At 49.4% G+C, this 12,729-nt stretch overlaps 1 protein-coding gene across 1 annotated transcript in view; it reads left to right on the top strand.

Moving 5' to 3' along the window:
- The first annotated feature begins 2,675 nt into the window (after positions 1-2,675).
- PIK3CD (phosphatidylinositol-4,5-bisphosphate 3-kinase catalytic subunit delta) overlaps positions 2,676-12,729 on the top strand; it is a 28,077-nt gene continuing 18,023 nt past the window's right edge. The window contains exon 1 of the mRNA XM_061187121.1: positions 2,676-2,771. The gene's annotated coding sequence lies outside the window, so the exon portion shown is untranslated. The remainder of the gene's footprint in view (positions 2,772-12,729) is intronic.

Here is a 12,729-nt window from a genome sequence, read left to right as displayed (position 1 = left end):
TACAGTGTGATGCCTGGATAAAAACTGGAGCAAAGTGCAGGGGGATGACCGCGCTATTGCACGCACGCTATGCCAGCATGCATAGTTCATTGTAATGAATAGGTGTATCGTGAAAGTCCCGGGTTAACCCATTTATTTTCTAAATCCGACATGTGAGGGGAACTCCGATGGAGAGGGAGGCCCAGCGGCTGGGGAACAGCCCGCACACTGGATTTGAGCACAGGGCCAGGGCTGGCCAATTACTCGGGTGACCCCGGCTCCCGACAAGTGACACTAGTCCCTTGCCCCGCCCTTTCTGGTGATTCCCTGGGAACCCGGGAGCGGAAAGCAGTTTGGCGGACGACCGGCCCTGGCTCACTTGGCGGGTGGCATTTTCTATCCTCTGGTTACAAGGCAGAAGGGGGGCCAGGGCCAGCGTGCGCAAGCCGTCCGGGGTCCAGCGGCGACTGAGGTTCCCGACTGCAGGCGCAACCCCACCCGCCAGGGAGCAGCGGGGGTCCGGGAGGATTTGCAGCGGCGTCCACGAGGCGCGCAGCGGACGCCTGCTCTCCAGAGCTTCGCCTGGCTGGGGCTGTGAGAATTTGCCGACGGTGCCCGCGCCGCTGCTGGCCCCGCCCCAGCCCCGGGGACGCCCCGCCCCCTGGCCCTGCCCGCGTCGGCCCGTTGTCCGGGCCCCGCCCAGGACCGCGCCCCTCCGCGGATGCCCCGCTCACCCGCTCCGCGCCGCGGGCCTGCCCTCAGGCCCCCGCGGGCTCCGCGCCGCCGCCCAGAGGCTCGCGCCCTCCCGTCGCTCCGGGACCCGCCCGCCGCGTCCCCTGGGCAACCGTCTCCAGGGAGACCGGGCCCCGCCCCCGGCACCGACACCCGGTACGGAGCCCACCTGTGCGGGCGTCTGCGGGGTCCCAGTGCACCCCCCACACCGCGCACGCCCCGCCCCGCCCCGCCCCGCCCCGCGCCGGGCTTTGTCCGCCTGGGGCGATCCGGGGCCCGGGGGCGCGTGGGGTCTGGGGGGGGAGGCGCGTTCCCGGGGCGGACCGGACCCCGTTGGGGAGGCCGAGGCAGCGGGCCGCTCTCGCGTTGTGATTCTCTGGTGTGGGCTGGTTCATGCTCTCCTTTTCTGATCTCGTTGCATCCCTTTTATGCCTCCGGGGGGCCGGGAATCCGGGGTGTCCCGCTACCGCCCTAGATGGAAATGAGCAGGGCCCTCAGCCGGGCTCCGGACGAGGACGCGCGCCTGTTCGGGGAAAGCTGTTTACTTGTCAGGGACCGAGCAGTTGCCGCGCGCGCCCTCCCCTCCCCCTGCCCCCGATTCGGGACCGAGCATCCTGCGCTCTGGCCATTCCTAGCGTTGCCTTCCAAAGCTTTGCCCTTGAACCCAGAGGGCTAGAGGGCGGTAGACCCAGCTCCTGAGGTCCCGGCCAGCGTGAGGGCCAGAGCAAAAGACGTCCTCCGTAGCCCCCTCTTGTGAATTCTGTCCCGGCTCCCTATTTCCTGACCTGAATTCCTAAGGACTAATTTTTCTCTAACCTTTCATTCTCTCGGCTCCATCACTCTTTTTGCTTCGTCTTTCCTCGTTTCGAAAGTGCTTTCTCTACGATCCTGTCTCATTTCCCTGTGACTGAGCTGTTGTTTTTTGTCCTCTTGTTAATTAACTCCCTTGGTCAGAATGGAAGTTATTTCTTTCTTAGCTCTTGTCGCTGACCTCCCGTTTCTCTGGTGACAGTGCCTTGGGAAGTGCCTTGCCATCCTCACCTGGATGCTAAATGGAGGGACCATCCAAGCCCATGTTCCTGGGCTCCTGCAGCAGGGTCCATGGGGTATCCTTCCAGGGATTAGGCTGGCAGCCGGGAGAATTCCAGCTTGGACCTTGGGAAATGTCTTCTTGGAATGGCACCTTTTCCAGCGGCTTCCTAGGACTGGGCTTTTTGTCTCATGGAGAAACCAGTGGTTTAGGTTTCCTGCTCTTCAGGAGCCCAGTGGGTTCCAGGCAGGAGAATCCTGCTGTGCAGGTAGCTGGGGGGAAGTGTGGGGGGCCAGGTCCTGCTGCTGGAACCCAGCCGCCTGGGCTCCTGGAACTCAGGTGTCTTTCTGTCTCTGGGGTCAGATTATTTCCAGGAGCCGCCCACACTAGGGAAAGAAACACCACAGATGCAGTGAGTGGGGCGACCCCTCCCCACACACCCTTTCTTTTCATCTCCAGCAAGCAGGGATGAATCTTCCTTTATGATGCAATTTGGGTCTTGAATGGGGACAAGTTCACAGACCCGCTTTTTGCAGCCATTGAATGGAACTTGAACCCAGGCTTGTCTCAGATCACTTACTATGCTTTCAAAAACCAAACAAAACAACAAACAACTCTAAAAATGATCTGAGTCATCTGTATGTATATGCATTCCTGCTTCGGGCACTGGAAATGTTCCTGTGGTTTGCTTCAGTACCACCAAAGGGAGCTGGGGGTGGCGTTGACACAGATGGTGAAAAAGGCCCATCAAGCACAATGTGACTGGTTTGCAAAAAGGAAACCTTGGTGAAACAGTTGCTTTTGAGCTAAAGTCCTCTAAGAGAATGCACAGAAGTTTTCTGAGACTTTTTCTTATTAAAGATTTCTTTCTTTCTTTCTCTTTCTTTTTCTTTTCTTTTCTTTTTTTTCAGACACATAAGGAGCTCAGAGTCAGGCAAGGGCGGAATGACGCTCATTGATCCCAAAGCATCTTTAATCTGCCAGGCAGAGGGGCCTTTGCTGCTGGTCTTTCTTGGACCATTCCAGAGAGGTAGGTTGGGCAAAGGAAACAAGTGTGTGGGGGAAGAAGAGATGTTATTTTGTAGATAGGTTAAGAATTTGAATGGAATCCACCCTCCCTGACTATCTAGCCAAAGGAGAACTTCTCTTTAGGCCTAGAATGCTAAAAGGAAGAGAGTGACCCAAATTTGTGCTCAGAGCCGATGAAGGGGGATGTGAACTAGACCCCAGCCAGCTTCCCAAGAGAGGGATGCCGCTACCTGGGAAGGAAGGGGTGGCTGTGCTCCGAGGAGCCCTGGAGCCCATTATTAAACTGCAGCATTTGGTATTTGACTTGCTGCGTTCATGATGGAGCTGGGCTGACCTATTTGGTGAGAGAAAAATTAAAACCTTCTTCCGAAGGAAGTGGATTGGATTTTCATAACTTGATATTGCTTCTCAAGGAGTCCTTAGGTGGGGACATTCTGTTTCTCTAGAGAGTTGGCAGTCACTGTATCGGTAAGAGGATGCTCCTTGGAACTTCTGGGACATTAGCTTGGAAGTTGAATGTAGTCCCTTCATTGTGCAAATGAAGAAATTGAGGTCAGAGACTGACACTGACCGAGCCTTGGCTGAACACCTGCCTTTGGTATCTGGGGGTAGCTGGGTATGATTAGCAAGTGTGCGGATTGGTCCCATTTGCAAGCTGTGTGGGTACATATGTATTCTGTGGGTGTACAGCACCATCTTCCTTATACGGATGCTCGAGCAGCTACTGTCATTTCTGATGGTTCAGGTAGGGCACGAGGTTACATGATGTCATCCTTGGAGGCTTTCCCCCAACCCCACCTCATTTTTTCTAGGTCTTCATCGGTACTTTACAAACTTCTTTGTTAGTGTGGACCTCTTTAAAAAGATCAAAGTATTAAGCAGAATTTTAACCTATAAAGCAGATTAAAAGAGTGCCACTGTGGTACAAGTAGAGACTGGCCCAGAACTCTTCCCACTGAGCACCTGTCCTACTCCTGCCACCCTCTGAAGGCCTTGGGGTGCTTCTGTGGAACCCCAGGACTCCCTGGCACATAGGCAAAAACCATGGATTATGTAGACCTGTGTAGAGGAATTAGAGTTTCTTTTTCTGCTACACACCTGTTTACACTATCTTGATTTGTGTTTCAGACGATGCCTTTAAATAATGATTTTTAACCCTCCTACTTTTTGATTTGTAAAGAATCCCTATTTACTGTCGAAAGTTTACAAAATACAAAAAAATTACAAGCATCACTCTTCTGTAATCCTACCCCCCCTCCCGAAAGAACCATTGTTTCCTTGTTGGAGTAACCTTCCCGGAGAGTCTTCTGTGTGTGTATCTTTGGAAACTTGATTTTTATTTCTTGGTAAATATTATCATGAACTTCCACAAAAACATAACTGAATGCATGTGTTTATCTCTGCTCTGTTTCAGAAGCCCACTAAAATGAGAGTAGAGGAATAAAAAGGTATAAATCCTTAAGAAAACAGAAAATGATGATAGAGGGGGAGGGATATGAGCAAAACTTTTGAAAGATGGGAAGCAGGTGGGCGAAAGAAAAGCAAAGCTTAGAATGTTGAATGTCCTGGCTGTGAGGGAAGCAAGCTGGCTTGTACACACGACCCACCAAAGGCTAAAGAATGGGGGCCACAGAGTGTTCCCAACGATGGGGGCGGGGAGCGGGGCTGGAGCAGGAATATTGGTTTAAAGTGTGTGTTAGAGCCACAGACCCCTCTCTCAGGCCATGTAGCCGGGCAGCTCCCTCCTCCACCCGCAGAAGATGGCTGGTTTCCTGCAGGCAGTATTGAACCAGAGCAGCAGAAGGCAGGGGAGGCTCTATATTGAGAACAGGAAGATTCAGTGGAAGTTTGCATGCTGAATAGACAGACCCTCTCCTAGCTGGTTCCCAGAACATGGCAGCCTGGCTTCTACCCATCCTCCAGGCAGGGGCCTTGCACTTCTCTCTAAGGAACCCAACCTCATATGAAAAAACGCTACTTCTCAGCGACACCTACCAAGCAACCAGCCCTGCACAAGCACCTTTCAGTGCCTCTCTCTCAAATTTGAATGGGCAGCCTGGATCGTCACACGCCGAATGAGTCCTCTAACATGAAAGACAGAGACCCAGAAGTCATAAACATGGTTGTTTTAAAAAAAGGCATATTTATAAAACAATAATAAGCTCTTGGATATCAAAACTAGGATAGTGGAAGTAGAAATTTCAATAGAATAGAGTTAGAAGATTGAACAATGAATTTCTAGAAAGTAAGACAAAAAGACTTGAGGGACGGAAAATAAGAAGGAGAAGATAAGAAAATTAGAGCAGTTTGGGAGGCCCAGTATCCATCTCATAGGAGCTCACGGGAGAGAAATGGCGAAGGAAAAGTTATTAAACTCCAGGAAAAAAAAAATCTAGAACTCAAGAGTTTGCATTATGAATCTCTGTGTAGCACTCAGCCCAATGAATAATAAGATACACTACATCAGGGACTTCCCCGCTGGTCCAGTGGTAAAGAATCTGCCTTCCAATGCAGGGGACGTGGGTTCAATCCCTGGTCAGGGAACTAAGATCCCACATGCCGTGGGGCAACTAAGCACATGCACCACAACTACTGAGCCCGTGCGCTTCAACTAGAGTGCCCGCATGCCGCAACTACAGAGCCCACGCGCTCTGGAGCCCACGCACCACAACTAGAGAGAGAAAACCCACACGCTACAACTAGAGAGAAACCCATGCACCACAACGAAGAGCCCGCGCACCGCAACAAAAAGATTCTGCGTGCCTCAATGAAGACCCAATGCAGCCAAAAATATAAATAAATAAATATATATTTTTTAAAAGATACACTACATCAAAGTAAAAGATGTTCTATGGGACATCAACATGAACTTCCAAAAGTCCAGAGATAGATAGAAGTTACTAAAAGCCAGCGCAGGGAAAAGGGGCCACGTACAGAAGATCAGAGAACAGAATGGCATTGGACTTTACAAAATCAACACCAGAAGCTACAAGACAGTGGAGCAACTCTTTCAAATTTCTGAGGGAAATTAATTCCCAACCCAGAATTCTGTAATCATCATTCAAGCAAAATAATAGGATGAAGACATTTTTCAGACATGTCATTTTTCAAAAACTTCACACACACACCCCCACCCTTTGTATCCCTTTTCAAGGAAGCTACTAGAGGATGTGCTCTACTAAAATGAGAGAGTAAACCAAGAAAGAGGAACAAGTGGTACAATATGCAGTTGTCTCTTGTTTCTCATTTGGCTCAGCCACCAAATGACTTTCTGTATTTCAGCTGTTGTCTTACTTTGAGCCTTGGGAGTGGGGAGGGAAAAAAACACCTACCCCTCCATGGGAACTGAAAAATACTCTCTTCCAAGCCTCCCCTGCAGCCAGCACCTGTGATGTGGGCTCCACTGATGAAATGTACCTATGTTATATTTTGACAGAGAAGAGAGGGATGAAACGTGTGTTGTTTCCATGGTTATGGTGGTGATAGCGGGGATGGGCTGCAAGGTTGAGTTCTTGGCACAGAAGTGGCAGGGGTACAAAGTAGCACCCAGTACTCAGTGGCAATACCAGCAATTTTGCCATCAGACATGATTCTGTATCATGGAGTCCACATAGTGTACTACAGTTATATTTCCTTTCTTGTTCAACTTTTTGCTTTTCCTGGAGTTGATAGTTGCCTCATATTTTTATTTGCTTTGTTTTCAATGTACTAATCACTAATGCTTCCTCAAACTCTCCAACAGAACTATTAAACCCCTCACAATGCAGCAAATATGTCAGACAACCTGTCAGCTCCTTCCCTGCTTAATCAGTGAGAGTCAGCTTCTTTACTTGCAACCAAGAACCCTGACTGGTGGAGAGAAGGCGAAGGGAATTCCCATAATGATAGTGAAGAGAGGTTCCAATATCACAGTTGTGCAGCTGGTCTAGAGAGCAACTAGCCCAGTTTGGAGCAAGATGGCTGAGGGCCCCAGGAGGAATCTCTAAGAAAAAAATGGAGCTGATGGATTATCTGACATATTTGCTGTATTATGAGGATTTTATAGTTCTGTTAGAGAGTTTGAGGAAGAGTTACATATTCACACATAGAAAACAAAGAAAATTAAAACCAAGGCAACTGTAGGAGTAACAAAAAGTTGAACAAGAAAGGAAACCATAGTATAGTATGTGGCCTAGCTTTGAACAATATTTACATAGTTATAATAATGGAAGCACTAAAGTTTGATTAACAAAAAGTGATCACATAACTATATCCAGGAAATGGGGGAGAGGATCCATGCATGTGTGTATGTGCAGGAAAGCACAAACTCATCTTCTCAGGTAAGAAGTTAAAAGTTGAAGATCAAGAAATATCAGTATAAACCTATTATTTAGAAATGCAGAGATAAATACCAAAAGATACAACTGAAATTGGGGGTGGTTTGTTTGTATATGGAGGTCAAGGGACTGCTAATTTTTTGCTGCAAGCATTTTAGTTTTAATTAATTTTTAAAATTATGTGCTTGCATAACTTTCACAGATATTAAAATTTAAAAGTCGTTAGTATGATGGCCACATCCACCCATAATATAGCTGTTTTCATTTTCTCTATGCTTTCTGAAGTGTTTTGTCCACAAACACATGTTGCTGTGATAAATATATGTGCATTATTGGTTTCATTTAATGTGGGGACTATTTGCAGTGCCATGTCATTCTAATGACTACATTCACTCTTGTTGTTTGTGTTATCATTTACTTAGACATTTCTTTATTATTTTTGATTTATGAGTTTCACAGACAATACCACAATCAATATCTTTGTGCATATAGCTTTTTCTTTTTCACTTTTGAATTGCTTCCTTAAGACAGTTTCCAAATTCCCCAAATTACCAGCTATGAGACCATGGATCTTTCTCTTGATTTTGCTGTGTAGTATTGGGGGACCCTGCATGGTTGCAGGCCCAAGGCCCCCCTGGGTACACAATGAACTGAGCATCATAGGAGATCATTGGGATAGAACTTTTTGTAGGGTAGTTGGCTTATTTTTTTTTCTGATGGCAGTAGCAGGAGTCAGTCTCTCTCTTTTTTTTTTTTTTTTTTTCCCCATATAGAACAGAATTTCCAAAGACCTACACCTCTGTTTCTCTGATGTCTGTCTTGGTTTTCCCCCACTGAGGATTTTTTTTCCTTTTTAAAATATTCAAATTAGAAGTTACTGTCCTATTGAATAATATGGACTCAAAGGAGACACATTTAAAATGGGAGAGAGTGAAAAAATAAAAGAAGAAGGAGAAGGAAAAAAAAAAAAGAAGTGAGGGAGGCAGAAGTGGGTAGACTAGGAAACCTAGTCTAGGGAAACCTAGGGAGAAAGGTAGTTCATGTCCTCAGCTTACCTTCCAGGCAGACATTGGGATGCCTTCTTCTGCACGGTGTCACATGACTTTGTTATTTTGTCCAATCCCATCCTTCACCCCTCTGACCTCTTTTTCTCCAGGTGGCAGGAGCTGGGGTGTCAGACAGCCCTCCAGACAAGCCCGTCCTTCCTCTTCCTGGGATGGTCTTCAGGATGTCCTACTTGCCTGGACTAAAACAAAAAAAAAAAGAAAGCATTTGTATCTTGGAAGAATAGCACATCTATCCTAAAACTGTACCTGTTGAGGGCCCTGGGCCATGCAGTTCCCTCTGGCCTATGGCTTCATTCTTTTCAAGAAGGTGAAGGACGCAGGCTTCAAGGCTGGGCTGCTGGGATGCCTGCTCCTCAGCTCCTTAAGAGCAGAGGATTGGGGTGTTTTGTGGCCTGTAGGGCCCAACGCCTGCCCTCATTCATCTGCTCTGCCAGCTCTGACCTGGGGCCCTGGCCTCATTGCTTTCCCCGCTCCATTCTTGCCTCCCTTCCTTCCATTTTCCTCACAGAAGCAGCCAAAGCAGTCTTCTTCGTAAAGCGTAAAATCAGGCCGTCTCCATCCCCTGCTTGAAACGCCCCAGTGACTTCCCACTGCAGTGGTGACAAAGCCTGGCTCCTCACCTAGGCTCCAAGGCCCTGCAGGATCAACCACATTGTCTCTCCCCAGTCTCCCCTTCTGCTGTCACTCCCATTACCTGGTCTTCTGCCTCAGGGCCTTTGCACTTCCCGTTCCAGCTGCCTGGAACCCTATTTCATAGATCTTTGCTGGATCCTTCTCGTCATTTGGGCCTCATCTGCAATATCTCACCTGAGGACCCTTATCTGACCTGCCAACCAAAGGAGATGCTCCCTGCAAACCCGTTTTATCACATTCTAATCCTATACTCTCTGAAATCATCTTGTTTATTCAGTTGTTTCTTTTTTTTTTTTTTTTTTTTGTCTCTTCCTGTTAGACTAAAAACTCCGTAAGAGCAGGGATGGTGCCTGTCCCATTCCCTGATGGACACATAGAAGGCGATCAAATAAATATTTGCTGAATGAATGAATGAGCGAGTGAATGAATGAATAGGACTTGGGACCTTCAGCCTTCTGGGTCAAGGAGGAGCCCCTCATTCTTTTTCCTGAGGGTCTCCAGGAGGAGGTGGTGGTTGAAGGATCTCCTGGCAGTCAGAGCAGGGTGGTGGTTTCTGGAAAGCTCCTCCGGGGTAAACATCCAGGAGATTCACCAGGTGGTGGGCCCTCCAGGTAAAGCATCTTCCACTCTGCTTCTGAAACGCTCACTTGCTCTCACTTTTCACCTAAGTTGGGCAACAGGAGAAGTCCATTTCATTCTCCGTGGGAGACTGACTGGAAACAACACTTGATTAGAAGGACTTTTTGAGGCTGAGAAGTCCTGAAAATAAACCCGGGTCAAGAGGCCCAGTGTGAACTCTGCTCTGTTACAGCGTGATGTGGAAGGCCGGCCCCTGTGGCCCCCTGCCCCTTGTCACGTGGCTGCTGGTCTCGCATCCTCCCAGCCTGGGTGGATGGTAGATACTTAGACGGTGTGCGTAACTACCTTCTACAACTTTCTGTGACTGAGGCTCCTTCCCTTGGGCTAACTAGGTTGTAACTTTGGGCTCTGAAATCCAGGCATTGGACAGATGTTTTGTCCTCAGGTTAAGGACATGAACATCTCTCTCTATACAGGTTCATAGGAGCCGTCCAGGGTGACCTCTAGACTCTTGCTTTAGAATAACATCCGAAGGTACAGGGCACGTTTTGCCCAGGGCACCCCTCAGGGAGGAGGAGGTTTATCGCTCAGACAAGCAAGACACAACTTCCCTTCTTTTCCCACTGCCTGTCCCCTGCTGAGAGCGACTCATGTGTTCCCTTGCGAAGCTGTTCCCCAGGGCATGGGATTGTTCCCCAGGCACCAAAAAGCCTGTCTTTACATTGACAAAGGCTGGGCAGCACCTCCTGGTCAGTGCGTCAGCCACATTTGCGACGGCCACTGGGAAGAGGCAGAAGTCTAACAGACTCGGGAGACTCCAGCCCAGAGCCCCAAAGTGGTGGAGTTTCAACAGGAATGAAAGGGATCCTTCGGCAGTCCTGAGCTTGGGACAAGCCATCAGCCAGCTGGTCTGCCAGCCCAGGGGGACTATATAGGCTGCAAGGTCACTCCTAGTCCCGAAGAAGCATTTGCGGGATTCTACATCTGGGATTCTACATCCCTTGCTTGCCCTTTTCCCTTAGAAATAACTTAGGGCCCCCTGAGGCGTTCCCTGCTGCCAGTGGGGAAGGATGGTGGTGGCAGATGTCCTTTTATCGAAATCTTTAGAGAAACTCCTCTGCCGGGCGCTCAGGACTCAGGAGGTCAGACCCCTCAGACCTTCACAGCTGAGAAACTGTTCTTCAACCTCAGGCCAGAGAAGGTGCATCTACCTGGGAATGTCTAGGAACATCTCACAGAGGGCTGGTGACAGAGACACCCCCCCCTCCCCCAGCCAGGATGACTGCTGCCGCGCAGCTGTTCTGTGGATTGTGCGGGCCGGAAGTGGGAAGGTGAAAGGAAGCGAGCTCCTTCTTGCCCAGTCTTCTTTACTATTTTATTAACGATTCAGATGTGGACGGACAGAGAAAGCCTCTCTCAAGATTCTGGATGACAGAGTGAGAAGGATTGTTCATGGTTCTTCTTTGGTCCATCCCACTTTAGTGCCTTGAGGGTGGTCGTGACCCTTACTTACCTTCCTGGCCCCATGGCTCCACATCTGTGTGCAGTCTACTGGTCCCAAATGATACCTCTGTGACCCCAAAGACGTCTCCCCTGGGCTCCAAACTGGGATGTTGCCCCTTGGCTCTCTCCACTGGGAAGTTCAGTAAGCAGCTCAGATTCAGTATGTCTGAAATGGAGCTCTTGCTGTTTCGATTCCCCGCAAATCTTTCTCCCTTATACTTTCCCATCTCAGTAAATATCCACCAGCCGTGCAGTCTCCCAAGCCCAAACCTGCCTGTCATCCTTCCTCCTTCCCTCACTGTCCCCCATCTGACCCCCCCCCCACCGCCCCGCACCGCCCACCCCGCCACCAGCTCGTAGATACACCTTGATTCCCTCCCTCTCCAGTTCCATCTCCTCCTCCTGGATCAAGCCACAGTCATCTGTGGCACGAGCTGCCCTACATTCTCGCCTGCATGCTTGCGACCCTCCAGCATCATTTCAGATGCAAATAGGATCCAGTGGCTCCCTTTCCTAAAACGCTCTAGGGCTGTGCACTCACTGCATCGCTCCTAGAGTGAAAGCCAGGTGCTTCCCCTGCAAAGGCTCTGCAGGACTGGGCCCTGCTGACCTCCTCAGCCCATCTCATCCCCCACCCTCCCCTACGCTCCAGCGGCAAGGGCCCGCCTTCCGTCGTCGGCTCAGGACGTGATGGCTCACCCTGGCCCTCTGCCCCAGTGTCCCTCCCCTCAGAGGGGCCTTTCTCGGCCTCCCTGTATGCAGTAGCCCCTCCTGCTGTCCTCCGTCACATCATCACTAGACACTCTGTCCTTCACCACATTGATATAACGCGGGAACATCCTTCTTGTCTACTGTGTCTCCCCTACTCGTGTGTAAGTGCCTTCTGGGGAGGGACCCTTTGTCTCATTCACCACCGTGTTCCCAGCGCCTTGCACGATTCCTGGCACTTAATAAATACTAGTCGAATAAACTAAAATATCTCAGACTGAGTGATATATACAAAATGTCAAATCCAATAATACATGAGTGCTGATTATTTCCGTGAGATGAAATTACCAAGAATAATTGTGAGTTCCTGCGTTTAGATTCAGGAAGTTAGTGTTCCTGTACAGACTGGGAGATCCTGGCTTACTGTGAGAAATATCTGGAGGGTTGGCAGCCAGCAAACTTGGTGATGTGGCCACCAAAGAACTTTCGGTGGGAAGGGGAGGCGGGGGAGGGGAGCCTGATACACTTTTAGGCCAAACAAATGGGAGTTTGGTGACTAGAACATTCTTCTACAATTGGCCTGCCAGGCCCCATCTGGAGCATCTTGTTTTCTTGGAGTGCCAAACTTTGGCAAAAGAGTCTAAATCTGCTCTGTAGGGAGAACAGAGGTGCTGGGGCCACCATCCAGCAGAAGAGCCATCAGATAACAACTCCATGTGCCTCTAGGTGGCAGCACAAAGGACGGGGCTGGCTCTTAGAGGTGGGCCAGTGTCCAAGGGAAGAAATTTCTAAACACTAGAAGCTTCCAAAAATGGAATGTGCTGCTCTATTAATGGAAATAAATACTTTCAGCTGCAAGTGACAGAAAATCCAACTCAAACTGCTCTAAGTTAACAGCAAAAAGGCGGGGGTGGGGCGGATTTTTTGGCTGATAGAACTGAAAATTCTAGGGGTACAGTGTAGCTTCAGGCATGGCTGGATCCAGGGAATCAAAGGCTGTCCTCAGGACCCTGCTTCACTTTCCATACTGAGCTCTGCTTTCCTCCACGTTGGTCCTTTCTCAGGTTCCACCCCTCAGAGCAGCGGGTGGTCACCAGCAGCTCTTGGTAGATTTTCTATCTTTTCTGTTCTCCCAGGAGAAAATCCCCAAAGA

This window comes from Eubalaena glacialis, chromosome 3, assembly GCF_028564815.1.
Source record: "Eubalaena glacialis isolate mEubGla1 chromosome 3, mEubGla1.1.hap2.+ XY, whole genome shotgun sequence".
Lineage (NCBI taxonomy): Eukaryota > Metazoa > Chordata > Mammalia > Artiodactyla > Balaenidae > Eubalaena > Eubalaena glacialis.
This window is presented reverse-complemented; position numbering and strand designations above follow the sequence as displayed.